Here is a 19,673-nt window from a genome sequence, read left to right as displayed (position 1 = left end):
CCATCATTGTCATATTGCTTTGCATGATCATGTAGTTGACATCATATTTGTGGCAAAGCCACCACTCATAATTCTTTCATACATGTCACTCTTGATTCATTGCACATCCCGGTACACCGCCGGAGGCATTCATATAGAGTCCTATTTTGTTCTAAGTATCGAGTTGTAATTCTTGAGTTGTAAGTAAATGAGTGTGATGATCTTCATTATTAGAGCATTGTCCCATGTGAGGAAAGGATGATGGATACTATGATTCCCTCACAAGTCGGGATGTGACTCCGGACGAAAAAAAGAGGTCAAAAAAATGAGAGAAGGCCCAAATAAAAAAATGAGAGAAAAGAGAGAAGGGAGAATGTTACTATCCTTTTACCACAATTGTGCTTCAAAGTAGTACCATGATCTTCATGATAGAGAGTCTCCTATATTGTCACTTTCATATACAAGTGGGAATTTTTCATTATAGAACTCGGATTGTATATTCCAATGATGGGCTTCCTCAAATTGCCCTAGGTCTTCGTGAGCAAGCGAGTTGGATGCACACCCACTTAGTTTTTTTTGAGCTTTCATAAACTTATAGCTCCAGTGCATCCATTTCATGGCAATCCCTACTCAATCACATTGATATATGTTGACGGGCATCTCCAAAGCCCATTGATACGCCTAGTTGATGTGAGAATATCTCCCTCTTTTTGTCTTCTCCACAACCACTATATTCTATTCCACCTATAGTGCTATGTCCATGGCTCACGCTCATGTATTGCGTGAAAGTTGAAAAAGCTTGAGAACATCAAAAGTACGAAACAATTGCTTGGCTTGTCATCGGGGTTGTGCATGATTTGAATATTTTGTGTGATGAAGATGGAGCATAGCCAGACTATATGATTTTGTAGGGATAAGCTTTCTTTGGCCATGTTACTTTGAGAAGACATAATTGCCTTGTTGGTATGCTTGAAGTATTATTGTTTTTATGTCAATATTAAACTTTTGTTTTGAATCTTATGGATCTGAACATTCATTCCACAATAAAGAAAATTACATGGATACATCTGTTAGGTAGCATTCCACATCAAAAATTCTGTCTTTATCATTTACCTACTCGAGGACGAGCAGGAATTAAGCTTGGGGATGCTTGATATGTCTCAAACGTATCTATAATTTTTTATTGTTCCTTGCTATTATATTATCTGTTTTAGATGTTTTATATGCATTAATATACTATTTTATATTATTCTTGGGATTAACCTATTAACCTAGAGCCTAGTGCCAGTTCCAGTTTTTTCCTTGTTTTTGAGTCTCGCAGAAATGGAATACCAAACGGAGTCCAAACGGAATGAAACCTTCGCGATGATTTTTCTTGGACCAGAAGACAACTAGGAGACTTGGAGATGAAGTTGGAGGAGCCACGAGGCGGCCACAAGGACGCCCCCACCCTTGCGGGCCCCCTTGTGACCCTCCTAACCTAATTCTTTCGCCTATATATTCTGATGCCCAAACCACCAGAGGCATCCATGAAAACACTTTTCCACCGACCTTTTGTACCCGTGAGATCCCATCTCGAGACCTTTTCCAGCACCCTGCCGGAGGGGGATTCGATCACTGAGGGCTTCTCCATCGACTCTATTACCCTTCCGTTGAAGCGTGAGTAGTTTATCACAGACCTACGGGTCCATAGCTAGTAGCTAGATGGCTTCTTCTCTCTCTTTGATTCTCAATACCATGTTCTCCTCGATGTTCTTGGAGATCTATTCAATGTAATACTTTTTTTGCGGTGTGTTTGCCGAGGTCCGATGAATTGTGGATTTATGATCAATTATCTATGAATATTATTTGAATCTTCTCTGGATTCTTTTATGCATGATTTGATATCTTTGTAATTCTCTTCGAACTATCAGTTTGGTTTGGCCAACTAGATTGGTTTTTCTTGCAATGGGAGAAGTGCTTAGCTTTGGGTCCAATCTTGCGGTGTCCTTTCCCAGTGACAGTAGGGAAGCAAGGCACGTATTGTATTGTTGCCATCAAGGATAAAAAGATGGGGTTTTCAGAATATTGCTTGAGTTAATTACTCTACATCATGCCATCTTACTTAATGCGTTACTCCGTTCTTTATGAACTTAATACTCTAGATGCATGCTGGATAGCGGTCGATGTGTGGAGTAATAGTAGTAGATGCAGAATCGTTTCGGTCTACTTGACACGGACGTGATGCCTATATTCATGATCATTGCCTTAGATATCGTCATAACTTTGCGCTTTTCTACCAATTTCTCGGTAGTAATTTCTTTACCCACCATATTTTTGCTGTCTTGAGAGAAGCCTCTAGTGAAACCTATGGCCCCCGGGTCTATTTTCCATCATATAATTTTCCGATCTACTATTTTGCAATCTTTTACTTTTCGATCTATAAACCAAAAATACCAAAAATATTTACTTTATCATTTATCTATCTCTATCACATCTCACTTTTGCAAGTAACCGTGAAGGGATTGATAACCCCTATATCGCGTTGGGTGCAAGTTGTTTGATTGATTGTGCAGGTATTCGATGATTTGTGCTTTGTCTCCTACTGGATTGATACCTTGGTTCTCAAACTGAGGGAAATACTTATCTCTAGTTTGCTGCATCACCCTTTCCTCTTCAAGGGAAAACCAACGCAAGCTCAAGAAGTAGGGTAGTATTTAAATATGGATGGAGTAGAGTAGTATTATCTTTATCTTAGTCTCGTAGGGCTCTCCCAGCGCCTACGCTCGCCTCCCTGGTTCGCCCACCAGATCCCACGGGCTGCCCTCTCACTGCGGCCCGCAGCACTGCCGCCTTTCAGTGAAACCCACATGTGCTTCAGAGGGGATCCATTGCTCTGGAATCACAGATCAGTGGCACCAGAGGACATGCCAGGGCTGCGTTTCAGGTGGTGGGCAGCAAGGGCAAATCAGATCGAGGAAGCGTCACATCAATTGGAGACAAGTTCGAAGGAGCTACGCCTGGCGAAGGACAAGGCGGAGGCGCAAGTTGATCTCAAGGGAGAGATGCTGAGGGATGCCAGAATCTGGCAGCACCACGTTGATTTCAAGCTAGGGCTAATGGCAGAGATCATATTCACAGAGTCGACTGTGGAGAAAAGAACGCACATGCATGCGGAATGGCATGAGCAGCTGGTGCAACTGTTCAAATGGGCGGTAGGAGAAGCCAAATCCCGGGACCACCTGCGGAGGCGCCGCTGGGCATGCATCTGCCCTCCTTCCCCGCAGCAATGAAGTGACCTACTCGGTTGCTGCTGCAGTGAACTCGCAACGCCATGTTGGTTTGCAACCTTGACAACCACTCCATCTATATGTATTGTATTCCTGCAAAAATACTTGGTCATTTGGAAAAACGTGATAATCGATTTATCACTAGTATTTCAATGCTTGGTCGTGACAATCACCCAAAGCCATAACCAGAAGTCTCCATCACGTAATACTTACGGTTGGCCGCACCATCAGACGGTCGGTCAGACCCGCTTCTCACCAAAGGGACACGCATCGGCTTTGTCTGACATGTACGACCAGTTACATCACTAACTTATGCGACCGCATTTGAGCAGTAGTACTTGAAATTTATGTTCCACTAAACTCATCGGGAGCCGTTTCGGGCCTCGAAACCAAAACCATCAATTAATCTTTAACTTGTTCCCATCACATTGCAAAGTACTACTACCATGCTATAATTAAGTGCAAACCTGCTCACACCTAGTACGTATCAAACCTGAACGTCTTCCCACTATGCAGGTTTCAGTACTAGTGCTAGTAGTAGGTTATAAAAAGGGGAACTACCTAGCCAAAAATTACTCTACCTTCCTCCTCATAAGTCTATCTTGTTCGTCCGTCCATGCCATGGCCGGTGTGCCGAGCTCTAGGTCGAGTACTACTTCAGTGGCAGTGGTGACCAAGGCCGCGGAAAAAGAGAGAGGGTTCTCCGCCTCGTAGAGACCTCGAAAGATATCTCACGGGCATGCAAGGGCTCCCAGGAGCGCCCTAGCTGCGGAGGCGAACATGCCGAGCTGGCGGCGCTGGAGTCGTAATCCCTCAACGACATGCCCGATCAGCTCAATAAGCATAAGGAGTTCATCGACGGCTTGGTGGAGCTATTGAAGGAGAGCCTCGACGACATGCCCCCTGAGCTCAATGAGCAAGGGGAGTTGACCACCGGCTTGGTGATACTGCTGAAGAAGAGCATTGCCTCGGATAAGAAGGCGACTGGAGAAATCCTACAACTTCAGGAGGACAATGCAAAGCTCCGCCACGAGATCGACCTGCTGAAGGAGAAGAACGCCGGCTGCAAGAAGCTGCATGAGAAGATTAGTTCCTCGGTGAAGATGCTGCACGCCCTCGTCATGGAACAGGAGGAGGAGTTGGCGAAGCTCCACATCAAGCACCCTGCTGCTGCCAAGTTCGTAATGCAACCGTGGAAGAGATGATGAAGGCTCGCGTCAAGAAATCCCACATCATGGACAGAATGAAGAAGATGGCGGAGGAGATGCGCGAGCAGATGGAGGTTGTGGAAGCGATGAAGAAGCAGTTACGACTCCGGGGCCAGCAACCCTTCATGTAGTAGAGAGAAACGCCCCAGACTTGTGTGTGCATCTTCCTTCTTTTTTGGGGGGGATAATCTTCCTTCTTCTTTTGCTCCTGTGTTTCTTCTTTTGCTTTGGGTGTTTTGCCGCACGTTTCACGTTCTCAGCGAGGCATGAATAGAACAATGCTAGCGATGAGCGGCGCCGTGGGATCGATGACTAGCAAATTAGATCATTTTTATCGCCATATCGCACTAGGCTGCCGTGTTTCATGTTCCTCCGTCGTACTAGTACTCAAGTGGAAAACTTGAGTATACCGCACGGTTCTTTGCTCCTCCTCAGGTCGTCGGCAACATTTATACGAGCAGTCAAATCACAAGGCCGCACCTTCCAGCAATAATGAGCTGTCAAATCACAAAGGCCCTCGCCTCTCGTGAAACAGACCAAGCGAGACTGCCCCGCCCTCTAGCCTTTTAAATGTATACTTTTGTACAGTAGTAGTATCGATGGATTGCACCATGGAGCAAAACCAACAAGATGAAATTAAAGAAAAAAGTGGTACATATAGAGAGCGCTCGTCGCCAAATTATGCATATAGTACTATTAAAAAAAGCTATTACGTGCTTAGGTGGGGGTGCTAAATTCTATTAAAGATATTAGCATACCTATCTAATTCTTGGGTTTTTATTATTTAAGCCACTAGTTGTGTCTCACTACTCAGTTTTGCCATTAGAAGTTACAACTACTCAAAAATGCCATCGACCCATGAGATGCTTGCTCAAAAATGCCATTAGATATCTCAATAATGCCATCGTTCCATTAGATGTTTGCTCAAAAATGCCATTAGAAATTGTTATTTTCACGTCAAACCCGTTGACCATGTTATATGACAAAAATAAGCCTAGACCAACATGTCATTCTCTCTATCTCACTATGATAAGTGTGGCCCCGCTTGTCAAGAATAACCAAGCGAATAATTTTATAGGAAAATAAGAACGCTGTTGGGACAAAGTAGGCCCCACACTTTATTGTAGTGAGATAGAGGGAGAGTTGGCATGTTGGTCCATAGGTATTTATGTCATTATAACATGGCAAAAGAGATTTGAGTCACAGTAATGGTGTCCGGTGGCATTTCTTAGCATGTGTCTAACGAAGCGATGGCATTTTTGAGCGGTTGAAATTCCTAGTGAAAAAACTGAATAGTGGGACACAACCGGTGGCATAAATGATAAAAACCTTTAATTCTTTGACAGCTAAACTGTTGGCTATATGATGTTGGCCATATATATTGTACGTATATAATGTGAACAAACGAGTGGTAGTACTACCAACTACAAGATGAACTATAAGAAATACTAGTATGTACGTACTGAAGAGTTAGAGTAACGAGAAGGAACATAACATAGTTCTGCTGGGGGCTTAGCACAACACACCTCTCAAATAAAACTAACACTACTAGGGAAAACCTTATACACAGAACTTTAGCAGTAGCGCGTGTTAAAAAAGCACGCTGGTGCTAAGTAGCAGTAGCGAGCTAGTGTAAACCGCGCTGCAGATACAGTTCTAGCAGTAGCGCACCTTAAGATAAAAGCGCTACTACTAAAATTCCCACGGCTTAGCCGATAGGCTACACATAGTAGTAGCGATGTACGTAGAACCGCACTACCAGTACTTGCTTTGTAGCAGCGCGTTTACGATGAAAGGCGCTACTGCTAAAGGAAATAAAATTAAATGGAAAGTAAATAGAAAAGTAAATGAAAATGAAAGAAATAGAAAAGGTGAAAGGAAAAAAATAAAATGTAAAGAAAAATAAATGAAAAAGGGGAAAAAAGAAAAAGGAATAGGAGTAGCGCGTATAGAGGAATGCGCTGTAGCTAGCTTAGCAGTAGCGCACTTCTTGGAACGCGCTACTGCTACTTCTGACTTAACCGCACGGTTCGTTCTTCCCCACGACCACTTCCCCCAAATCAAACTCCTCCCGCTGTCGCCGCCGCCATCGCCCGTCGGCCGCCGCGCGCTCTCCCGTCGCTCTCCGCACACCCTCGACGCCGCCCCTGACCCCGGATTGGACGCCGCCCCCGCCCCCGACCTCGACGCCGCCCTCCGCCGCGCGCACGAGCCCCGACCCCGACCTCGACGCCGCCTGCCCCTCTCTCGCTGCAGGCACCCGAGGTGAGCACGCCTGCTCCTCCCCCTTCCCTACCTCTGCCTAGATAGGGTTCTTCAAATTTTAGTTGCATCAAATTAGTTAGGGTTCATCTATGGGTGGAAATGAATCGGATACAGATGCGGCTGGGATGTTTTCTTAATTAGATGATGTTTTCTTAGATGATGAATAAACACGAGTGTAATGCATAATAAAACGAGTAAAATTTGACCACTTATTTCACTTTTAAGTTGGATAATTGGAATATCCGCTACCACTTTCCACCCTTAGGTTCATCAAATTAGATGGTAATTAGGGCAGTAGTTCCTAGGTACTAATTAGTTAGTAAGAATTAGGTACTAATTAGGTACTAGTTTATTTTTATTTATAGTAAGTTTATTTTTAGTAAGAACTAGTTGAATTAATAGAACTAGTTAGTAAGAACTTGTTGTTATTTTTTAGTTAAAGCAATTTTTCCCACATCGACGTCGACGATGCCTATCCCGCATCCTCGTCGTCGAGTCGGTGGAGGACACCTGCGTCACCAGATGGGCCATGTCCGGGACTGGGCTCCGCCGGGGTGGTACTGGGAGGCGCTACCTACCGGGGGTGCAGGTTGGTGAGGAGCCAGCCTGTCGTTGACCCGAACCTTATTTGGTGGCGGTCGCATGGGCCAGTGATGGTCCAGAGGCTCGAGGACCCCGCAGAGGTGGTGCGTCACCGTGTCAGTGAGGAGGACGTGCACGTCCGTCGCTACTTGTTTACGTTGGAGTACAGGTTCTCCAATACCTGGCAGGTTCTCCAGGGATCTCATTGGAGCTATGATCATGTGATGGTTCCTTCTCTGTGGGTGTCCACCGCCCGCGCCGATACCCGTCGTGCACTAGGGTTTTAGTTGTATTAGTGAAGTTATATGTATGATACTATTCGAGATGTATTAGTGATAATATTCAACGATGTACGAACGCATGAGATGATTTACTTTTGCTTATTGAATGCATGCTAATTTGAGTCCTATAAGATATTTTGAAATGTATATCTTGTGTTGCTCAAATAGGATATGTGCTTGCCCAAGTGGCCGTCATGTTTGCAGGTTACACCTCCGAGTGGCCTATGTTTTGCCGGAGTGTTGATTCATTTCCGTTCTGGCAAATTTCAGGCGCTCGATATGTCCTATTTTAGCAAAGGTCATGCTGGATTTTTCCGTGAATTTTGGCATGACTTGTAGGAAATATCAAGTGCCCCGGATTTGTGTGTTGAGTATCCTGGTAGTTGTCTTCGATCGATTTTCAATTAATGTTTAAACTATGAACATAGGAAATGTCTGACGACGAAAAGGATTTCAGTATTTGCAAATACTGTGAAGACGAGCGCGGCCTGTGCGATGGAATCTTCCTAGATGATGATAGGCGCTTCAACATCAAGCTGGACGAGAACTTCGAAGTGGATACAGTAAGTCACAACGACAAGTCTTTTTTCGTAATTAAGCATGACATCTGCTTCATTTGCTTCAACTTATAATTTTTTTTACTATTCTACTAGTGTATCCCCTGCCATGCAAGAGTTTTTGTATTGGATAAGATAGGTTTCAGTCGTACTATGAAGGTAAAGAAAGTTTACTTGAGGACCGAGCATGGTTATATTTTCCATGCAAAATTATACAACGCAGACGACTACACCTATTTTTGATGCAAAACATGGCGAGCACTATGCAAGACTTATGCATTTGAGCTTGATATGGTTATCACCTTTGATATTCGTCCGGAAGATGATATTGAAGGTAATACCGACATCTGGGTCGATGTGCAGACGCCTCCAGTTATACCATCATGTGAGTTTCTCAACCATATTTATGTCTTTGAAATTGTTTATTAAAAAATAGTTGACAACTAATTTCTATTGTGAGCTTATTTCCGTTCAAGCAAACATGTCCAGCACTTGGTAGAGATGACCTACTACTGTCCCGGGGCTGAACTAAACTGCTAGGAGCTAAGTCATTATGTTTCATGGCTTGAGGATCTTGATACTGTCAAGACAAATTTTCTTCCTGCACTTAGAAATGTTAGTACTGAAAACGTGCGACCATAGTGTTCGTAATGAACTACGGTCACATCTATTTAGGAAAGATGGTAAGATTTTTACTATTTGTCCTCAGTGCATCTTTTCCATACATTATTTTTAAGCAAAACTTCATTGCTAAGTATGTTACCATACGATGTTCTTCAACAAGGACTCCCGATGAATGTTGTGCCTTATGGGATCGAGACTACAGGTACCATGAGTATTGTTAGCTTACGGCCAAGATATCCTACAATGCACTTTAGTGCATTCAGGATTTCTAAAAGCGACGAATGCTTAATAGTGAAAGAGTGGACCAAAATTGTGAACGATCACAGAGAAGTACTAGGGGGAAGCAATCAGAAGCGCATCCCACGATTAGGAGACAGGTTCATCTGCATGCTCCAACTTGATGAAGGAGGAGAGCTACACATGTTTTATGTTATTTTACCCGAGAGAGAGAGCAGCAGGAGTGATTAGCTAGCTAGAAATGAGTTTGAAGATGATGATGTGCCACACTATGACTATGATGATTAAATAGCTAGTGTTGGTGGTAATGACTATGATGATTATTATTAGCTAGTGTTAGTGGTGATTAGATAGCTACCGCATCTAGTGTTGGTGGTGATTAGCTAGCTAGAATGAGTTTGAAGATGATTATGTGCTACACTATGACTATGGTGATTAAATAAATACTGTTGGTGGTAATGACTATGATGATGATTAAATAGCTTGTGCTGGCGGATTAGATTCAAGTGGAGGCAACATGTGGTGCACATCGAAAGTACTACTAGTCCAAACTAGATCTAGTTTGGATTAGTAGTATACTTTTGACATGCACCACATATTGCCTCCACTTGAACCTAATCCACCTTCATTTGACACACTGTTATGGACATAATGATATATACCTCATAATTGGTATTGTACCAAAATTTGTATAACGGCGTATAAATACACTAAAAACAAAAAAATGAAAAAAAGAATACTAGTAGCGATGGATAGTAAGCACGCTGCAACTAGCTAGATTAGCAGCAGCGCGGGGGAGAACAAGCGCTGCCGCTATGTGTCTTAGCAGTAGCGCGTGTCGCACGCGCTACTGCTAAGTAATAGCTGTAGCGCCTTATTAGTAGCGCGGCAGCACGCGCTACTAGTGGGCATTAAACCCGCGCTACTACTAGGGTTTTCCCTCGTAGTGTAAGCACCCTTAAATTAAACTAAGCAACTAATCCGGTAGACACTGCATTACAACCACCATGAGCAACGACACTGCCACCTTACTTGGACTCCTCGTCCACGTGCTCGACTTCGTCCTTGTCCCTCTTCCTCTTGGCCGATACTTCTTTGCTTGAACCGCACACTTGGCTCTTTCTCTTCATCCAACCCTTGTAGATATTGAAACAAAGGTAGGCATCCATTGCAGCGTAATGGATGCGGTCTCTATCTAGTACATTCCACTGCCATGCAAGATGAAACTTGGGCGGAGGTTTTGTCAGTTTACCATACCAAGGATCAACCATGGCTGCTTCCAGGGTCAGCATTGAAGGATGACGGGAGGACACCAGCACATTCCTCTGGAGGTCGAAGGGCTGGCCTACAACGAGGCCTATCCGACCCAGAACTTCTTTGTCGTTCGTAAAGTCTACAGAAACGAATTTGACTTTGCCGCCCCCGAGGAAATTCTTAAAATCCTCGCACTCAACGTCAGCATGGCATATGTGGTAGACCAAGCACAATTTATGCACGCAAACCTGGATCACGGCGGGCTTCTTCTTCTCTTCCTCCTTTAGATTCTTCTCTTCAGGACTGTGGTGTACTCAACATCTAGCCCAACGACCCACTCATCACCCATTTACTTTTTGAACATGCGTCTGAAGCGAGCAAGGCATCCTTTCACCGTCGCGGAAGAATGGGTGTAGATGACGTCGAACTCATCGTCGGTGATGGTTCTTACCTTGTACTCACCGCCGATCATGGAGATTTGGGACGCCATGGATTTGGGAGGAGGGTTAGGATTAGTGGACATGCTGTAATGTGAAAGGATGGGACGACTAGGAGCGAATTGTCGTAATTAAAGGATGGCCCGGGACGAGTAGGAGCAAACTGCTAGCGGTTTTCCAATTGTAAAAATGCTAAGTGGGGCGTGCGAACGGCAGGGTAGTGGCTTGCCCGGTGGATAAGTGGATTCATGCACAGTACTATGGGGGCCCAATTAGATGCCATGTCTACTAGACGCCCAATTAAATGGCTTCATGCATCTGCATGTTCGCACGTCAAGCGTCCGGAAAATTACAGGTGATACGAAGCTTTCCATGCTCCCATGATACGGGCTTCCGAGAGCCCTTGGATATGAGATCGAACGGTTGCATGGCGTGATTCTAGACCTATGGGTGAATATCCTGTCCTGGAGGGTTATTCTGCAAATTTTCAGCAACTTAGCATGCGACCGTTCGATCTTAGATCGAAGGGCTGTCAGCAGCCCATATAATGGTCGAGCCTACCACGACTGTCGCCTCGCTCGCACGGTCGCATCCTTGAAGATTTCAGACAGCTATAAATGAGCACTTTTTTGCCTACTTCGCATGCATGAAACTACTCCTACCGTCCAGGTGCATTAGGCTATCTGATGTTGGCATGTCATTCGTAGTCATGACTTAGTCACTCATACAACAAGGTTAGCTGTAAGGTTGGCTATAAGAGTATTTTTTTACTTCTCTCTATCTCTTTCTTCGTAGTATTTATTGCATTTTCCAAGGTGTAAGGAGTACAGTACTTATACCATGGAGGTGATCAGGAATCGGGAGACTCACGCTGGTCATAGCACCCCAGTTAAAATGATAATGGCAAGTAAAATCATAGGGCCCCACCTGTCCAGCAGTAACTCACCGTCAAATCACACAGCCCTATGTTTGCAGCAGCCTACCCCTCATCTTCTCGCCTCTCGGTCGAACCGACTAGGCGGAACTGCCCCGCCTACCGCGCGGGAAAAGCCCCGCCCTCAACTTTTAAATATAATTTTGTATCCATGGATTGCACCATGGAGCAAAGCCTCAAGAAAACGGTGGCACACATGTATACAACACGCCCGTCATGTTCGCGTCGCACCCCAGACGGTCGGTCGGTCTGGCACGCCGCTCTCTGAATGGAACGCACGTCATATTGCGTTTGCACACACATGTGGGACCGCAATTGAGAAGCGACCATAGGAACACTCCCCGGCCGCGCAAGTCGGCTCAGTTAATAGAAGAGAGAGACGAGCGATAGTACTGGAGCAGTGTTGTACAAACATCGATGCCTGGACGATCCCTGCATGACACAGAAGATCAGTTCGTCCATGCATGTGACCAGACTCCAGCAGACGTCTGGATTGGCTATCGTCTACATATCATGCGCGCTGTGTTGTACAGGGCTATACTTCTGATGAGAAATCTAAAAAAGGTTTCTTGTCATCTCGCAATATTAGGTGTCATGTGCTTCGGATCACTGCGAGGGTTAAACAACGACAATTGAGTTCCTCCAAGGCGCTGATCATTGGGGGCACATGCACGAAGACTACTAGGCTTCCATCTAGGTCAAGCCGGCTATGTTAATTAGGACATCTATCGATGGACCCCTTTTCTACGAGTTTATCTTTAATTTGATCCTTGTGTAGTTTGTCCGTCGGGATTCATGTTATCTCCTTGGGGTAGTGAGGTTATGGTTTCTTGTCATGTGGCATTTTTTGTGTTATATGTTAATCCGGTGCTTCAGATCAAAATGACGACAATTGCGCCTCCGGGGCACGTGCATGAAGACTTCTCGATAGTCATTGACGAGGACAAGCCGGCTCCGGTAGATAAAAGAAAACTCCTCCACTATATAGGCAGGAACCTCCACGCTTGCTTGCTAGTGTTGCTCTCTACACACTTTCTCTTCCTTTCCAGATCTAGACATGAGAGCGGTGGCCACACTCTCTCTCTCTCTGCTCACCGCTGGTCATAGATCCAGCCGGATACCCTCCGCCGGGGAAGGTGAGAAGGTGCAATGTTCACACGGCCGTCCTCGGCGACAGCTATTACCCACTGTCGGCGTGTCCCGATCAGCGCGCCTTGTCGTTCTCTCCCACGCAGCTCCGGCTAGGGAGGGCCTCCGACCCCTTCTTCCTCGCTGCCGTAGTGTGGGCAGATCAGGCCTCCTGCCGCCCACCTAGGGACATCCCGGCGACCATTAGGTATAAATTCCTTCGAAACCGGACTTGCTCTACTTCCCCAGCTCCTGACGTTGCTGCATTTGTATCTTTTACTATTTCTTAGGCCCCCTCATAGATAGGATCGATCGGCTGTTCGAAAGCCACCTAAATATTTACTGTTAAGAGGTAAAACTAGTTCATTCAGTCAAATCTAGTACTACTTGGTTCGAAGAGGGAAGAAAGGGGGTGGGGGTGGGGGAAGATTTGTTACCTGAATCTAGGACATGGTCGAAAGAGGAAATAATGGGAGCGAAAAGTCACAGAGACTGGCTATCCAACTGGTCTTTTGGTCTAAGGGAATAAAGGGAAATGCAGTACAAACTCAATATAAACTGATCTATTGGTTGAAAAAGGAAAGAAAGTGGGGACTGGGGGACAAGTCAACAGAGTATGTCCAACACTAGATTTGCTAGCCTCACACAGTATAAGGTGGCTATACTGAAGAAAAATGGGACCAACCTAGATATCATGTTCTGATGTTTGTTGGCCCGAGCCCCTCTTATGTAATGTGATAGGTATCCAATGTATCTATAATTTTTTATTGTTCCATGCTATTTTATTATCAATCTTGGATGTTTTATAATCATTTTATTGTCATTTTATATCATTTTTTGGTACTAACCTGTTGACATAGTGCCAAGTGCCAGTTGTTATTTTTCCATGTTTTTTCCATCACAGGAAATCAATATCAAACGGAGTCCAAATGCCACGAAACTCCACGATGATTTTTTTATGGGCCAGAAGGAAGCAGATGGGCCCTGGTTGCACCTTGGGGGAGTCTCGAGGAGGGGACAACCCACTAGGGCGCGCTAGGAGGCCCTGGCGCGCCCTGGTGGGTTGTGCCCACCTCGGGTGCCCCCCGGACCGCCTCTTTGCTCTATATATACCCCAAAAATACCAGAACCCTAGAAGCGTCGACGATATATTCATCCAGCCGCCGCAGAGTCCAGAACCACCAGATCCAATCTAGACACCTTCACGGAGGGGTTCACCACTTCCATTGGTGCCTCTCCAATGACCCGTGAGTAGTTCTTTGTAGAGCTTCGGGTCCGTAGTTAGTAGCTAGATGGCTTTCTCTCTCTCTCTCTGAATTCTCAATACAATGGTCTCTTGGAGATCCATATGATGTAACTCTTTTGCGGTGTGTTTGTTGGGATCCGATGAACTTCGAGTTTATGATCAGATCTATCTTTCTATATCCATGAAAGTTATTTGAGTTTCTTTGATCTCTTATATGCATGATCTCTTATAGCCTCGTATTTCTTCTCCGATATTTGGGTTTTGTTTGGCCAACTTGATCTATTTATCTTGCAATGGCAAGAGGTGCCCGGTAGTGGGTTCGATCTTACGGTGCTCGATCCCAGTGATAGAAAGGGAACCGACATGTATGTATCATTGCTACTAAGGATAAAAACACGAGATCTATATCTACCACCATATAGATAAACAAATCTTGTCTACATCATGTCATCATTCTTATTGCATTACTCCGTTTTTCCATGAACTTAATACACTAGATGCATGCTGGATAGCGGCCGATGTGTGGAGTAATAGTAGTAGATGCAGGCAGGAGTCGGTCTACTAATCTTGGACATGATGCCTATGTAATGATCATTGCCTGGATATCATCATAATTATTTGAAGTTCTATCAATTGCCCGATAGTAATTTGTTTACCCACCGTTTGCTATTTTTCTCGAGAGAAGCCACTAGTGAAACCTACGGCCCCCGGGTCTTCTTTCTCATATATTGCCTTGCGATCTAGTTTTCCTTTGCATTTTTATTCAGATCTATTAGACCAAAAAATACAAAAATACCTTGCTGCGTTTTATCTTTATTTTTTTTTATTTGGCGTTCGATCTATCAATCAACTACAATTTACCTCACGTCCGCTTACCAATCTTGAGGCGCCGTACCCCGGAAGGGATTGACAACCCCTTTAACACGTCGGGTTGCAAGGTGTTGTTATTTGTGTGCAGGTGCTGCTTACGTTGTGTTGCTTGGTTCTCCTACTAGTTCGATACATTGGTTTCATAACTGAGGGAAATACCTACCGTCGCTGTGCTACATGATCCCTCCCTCTCCAGGGAAATAACGACGTAGTTCCAGCTACCATCATAATGCCACTGGTAAAATGTAGCAGTCACACTGTTAAAAGTAAGGACACGTTAAGCCAATGTTTTCTTCAATGTAATGCCTCCAGTAATATGAATCAATGGCACTATTTTCCAAGTCCTCCTAAATTTCCCATTAAGATAAGTTGCTTCTTTTCGTTAGAAATGCAACTGTCCTGGTCCACCTACTCTCTCGTGCCCAAATACCAACTCTTCAGCAGCTATTAATGTAATGTTGCTGGTAAACTGAAGCAATGGCACCATTAAAGTAATGTCGTATATAACGGTTCTCATAGTTAATCCTAATGCCCACACTAATATCTAGCAATCTTGCTGCTTTAGAAATTGCTACTGTCCTTGTAGGATCGCCATTCAGATAAGGAACATGCTTCTTTTCATTTGATGTATGTTTCATCACTTGTTAGTCACCCTCCTTTCCACCATTTTGTGCAAACAGAGATATACATTTCACGCTTGATCTTAGTTGAACTGCACAAATGATATCCAAATTATAGTTGAACATTCCACGAGCTTCACAACCAACCTTGATGTTGCTCAATTTTATTGCAACTAATGAAGAAGAAGCTGCTAGCTCATGGGAAATTGCTTCATTTTAGGTGAACTGCACAAAAAGGTCCCATGGATTGATCATCCATGTTGGTGACTGGTGTCATCCCTTCTACGATGGCGTTGACTGCAAACATGGTTCCCATCACGAGGTATGTGATACGTCTCCAACGTATCCATAATTTTGATTGCTCCATGCTATTATATATTCTGTTTTGGATGCTTAATGGGATTTATTATACACTTTTATATTATTTTTGGACTAACCTATTAACCCAAGGCCCAGTGCAAATTGCTGTTTTTTTGCCTATTTCAGTGTTTCGCAGAAAAGGAATATCAAACGGAGTCCAAACGGAATGAAACCTTCGGGAGAGTTATTTTTGGAACAAACGTGATCCAGAGGACTTGGAGTGGACGTCAAGCAATCAACGAGGAGGCCACGAGGCAGGGGGGCGCGCCTACCCCCCTAGGCGCGCCCTCCACCCTCATGGGCCCCTCGTGGCTCCATCGACCTACTTCTTCCTCCTATATATACCTACGTACCCCGAAACCAACCAGGAGCACCACGAAAACCTATTTCCACGGCCGCAACCTTCAGTACCCGTGAGATCCCATCTTGGGGCCTTTTCCGGCGCTCCGCTGGACGGGGCATCGATCACGGAGGGCTTCTACATCAACACCATAGCCTCTCCGATGATGTGTGAGTAGTTTACCACAGACCTTCGTGTCCATAGTTATTAGCTAGATGGCTTCTTCTCTCTCTTTGGATCTCAATACAAAGTTCTCCTTGATCTTCTTGGAGACCTATTCGATGTAACTCCTTTGGCGGTGTGTTTGTCGAGATCCGATGAATTGTGGGTTTATGATCAAGATTATCTATGAACAATATTTGAATCTTCTCTGAATTATTTTATGTATGATCGGTTATCTTTGCAAGTCTCTTCGAATTATCAGTTTGGTTTGGCCTACTAGATTGATCTTTCTTGCAATGGGAGAAGTGCTTAGCTTTGGGTTCAATCATGCGGTGCTCGATCCCAGTGACAGTAGGGGAAACGACACGTATTGTATTGTTGCCATCGAGGATAAAAAGATGGGGTTTACATCATATTGCTTGAGTTTATCCCTCTACATCTTGTCATCTTACCTAATGCGTTACTCTGTTCTTATGAACTTAATACTCTAGATGCATGCTGGATAGCGGTCGATGTGTGGAGTAATAGTAGTAGATGCAGGCAGGAGTCGGTCTACTTGTTGCGGACGTGATGCCTATATACATGATCATGCCTAGATATTCTCATAATTATGCACTTTTCCATCCATTGCTCGACCGTAATTTGTTCACCCACCGTAATACTTATGCTATCTTCAGATAAGCCACTAGTGAAACCTATGGCCCCCGGGTCTATTTTCCATCATATAAGTTTCCAATCTATTTTTACTTTGCAATCTTTACTTTTAATATTTATCATAAAAATACCAAAAATATTATCATCTCTATCAGATCTCACTTTTGCAAGTGGTCGTGAAGGGATTGACAACCCCTTTATCGCGTTGGTTGCAAGGTTCTTATTTGTTTGTGTAGGTACAAGGGACTTGCGTGTGGCCTCCTACTGGATTGATACCTTGGTTCTCAAAAACTGAGGGAAATACTTATGCTACTTTGCTGCATCACCCTTTCCTCTTCAAGGGAAAAACCAATGCATGATCAAGAGGTAGCAAGAAGGATTTCTAGCGCCGTTGCCGGGGAGTCTACGCACAAGTCAAGACATACCAAGTACGCATCACAAACTCTTATCCCTTGCATTACATTATTTGTCATTTGCCTCTCGTTTTCCTCTCCCCCACTTCACCCTTGCCGTTTTATTCGCCCTCTTTTTCCGTTTGCCCCTTTTTCGCTTGCTTCTTGTTTGCTTGTGTGTTGGATTGCTTGCTTGTCATGATGGCTCAGGATAATACTAAATTGTGTGACTTTGCCAATACCAACAACAATGATTTTCTTGGCACTCCGATTGCTCCTCTTACCGATGCTGAATCTTGTGAAATTAATGCTGCTTCACTGAATCTTGTCATGAAAGATCAATTCACCGGCCTTCCTAGTGAAGATGCTGCTACCCATCTAAATAGCTTTGTTGATTTGTGTGATATGCAAAAGAAGAAAGATGTGGACAATGATATTGTTAAATTGAAGCTATTTCCTTTTTGCTTAGAGATCGTGCTAAAACTTGGTTTTCGTCTTTGCCTAAAAATAGTATTGATTCTTGGAATAAGTGCAAAGATGCTTTTATCTCTAAGTATTTTCCTCCCGCTAAGATCATCTCTCTTAGAAACGATATTATGAATTTTAAGCAACTTGATCATGAACATGGTGCACAAGCTTGCGAGAGAATGAAATTAATGATACGTAACTGCCCTACACATGGTTTGAATCTGTGGATGATTATACAAAATTTTTATGCCGGATTGAATTTTGCTTCTAGAAATCTTTTAGATTCGGCCGCGGGAGGCACTTTTATGGAAATCACTTTAGGAGAAGCCACTAAACTGCTAGATAATATTATGGTTAATTATTCTCAATGGCACACTGAAAGATCTACTAGTAAAAAGGTGCATGCAATTGAGGAGATTAATGTTTTGAGTGGAAAGATGGATGAACTTATGAAATTGTTTGCTTAATAAGAGTGTTTCTTCTGATCCCAATGATATGCCTTTGTCTACTTTGATTGAGAATAATAATGAATCTATGGATGTGAATTTTGTTGGTAGGAACAATTTTGGTAACAAGGCTTATAGAGGAAATTTTAATCCTAGGCCGTATCCTAGTAATTCCTCTAATAATTATGGTAATTACTACAACAACTCTTATGGAAATTTTAATAAGATGCCCTCTGATTTTGAGACTAGTGTTAAAGAATTTATGATTTCTCAAAAGAATTTCAATGCTTTGCTTGAAGAAAAATTGCCTAAGATTGCTGAGTTGGCTAGGAACGTTGATACAATTTTTCTTGATGTTGATTCTTTGAAACTTAGATCTATTCCACCTAAGCATGATATCAATGAGTCTCTCAAATCCATGATAATTTCCATTGATGAGTGCAAAGAAAGAACCGCTAGGATGCGTGCTAAGAGAGATTGCTTTATTAAAGCGTGTTCTTCTAGTTTTCATGATAATAAGGATGAAGATCTAAAAGTGATTGATGTGTCTCCTATGAAATCTTTGTTTTGCAATATGAATCTTGATAATGATGGGACTGGAAATGAGTCAACTTTAGTTAAAAGGCATCCCAATGATTTGGAGTTTTTAGATCTTGATGCAAAATTTGGTAAAAGTGGGATTGAAGAGGTCAAAACTTTAGATAGCAATGAACCCACTATCTTGGATTTCAAGGAATTTAATTATGATAATTGTTCTTTAATAGATTGTATTTCCTGGTTGCAATCCGTGCTAAATTCTCCGCATGCTTATAGTCAAAATAAGGCTTTTACTGAACATATCGTTGATGCTTTAATGCAATCTTATGAAGAAAAGCTTGAATTGGAAGTTTCTATCCCTAGAAAACTTTATGATGAGTGGGAAACTAATATTAAAATTAAAATTAAAGATCATGAATGCTATGCTTTGTGTGATTTGGGTGCTAGTGTTTCCACGATTCCAAAAACTTTGTGTGATTTGCTAGGTTTCCGTGAATTTGATGATTGTTCTTTAAACTTGCACCTTGCGGATTCCACCATTAAGAAACCTATGGGAAGAATTAATGATATTCTTATTGTTGCAAATAGGAACTATGTGCCCGTAGATTTCATTGTTCTTGATATAGATTGCAATCCTTCATGTCCTATTATTCTTGGTAGACCTTTCCTTAGAACGATTGGTGCAATTATTGATATGAAGGAAGGGAATATTAGATTCCAATTTTCGTTAAGGAAAGGCATGGACACTTTCCTAGAAAGAAAATTAAGTTACCTTATGAATCTATTATGAGATCTACTTATGGATTGCCTGCCAAAGATGGCA

This window comes from Aegilops tauschii, chromosome 4, assembly GCF_002575655.3.
Source record: "Aegilops tauschii subsp. strangulata cultivar AL8/78 chromosome 4, Aet v6.0, whole genome shotgun sequence".
NCBI classification, from domain to species: Eukaryota; Viridiplantae; Streptophyta; class Magnoliopsida; order Poales; family Poaceae; genus Aegilops; species Aegilops tauschii.
The sequence above is the reverse complement of the archived record's forward strand: the minus strand, read 5'-3'. Positions refer to the sequence as shown.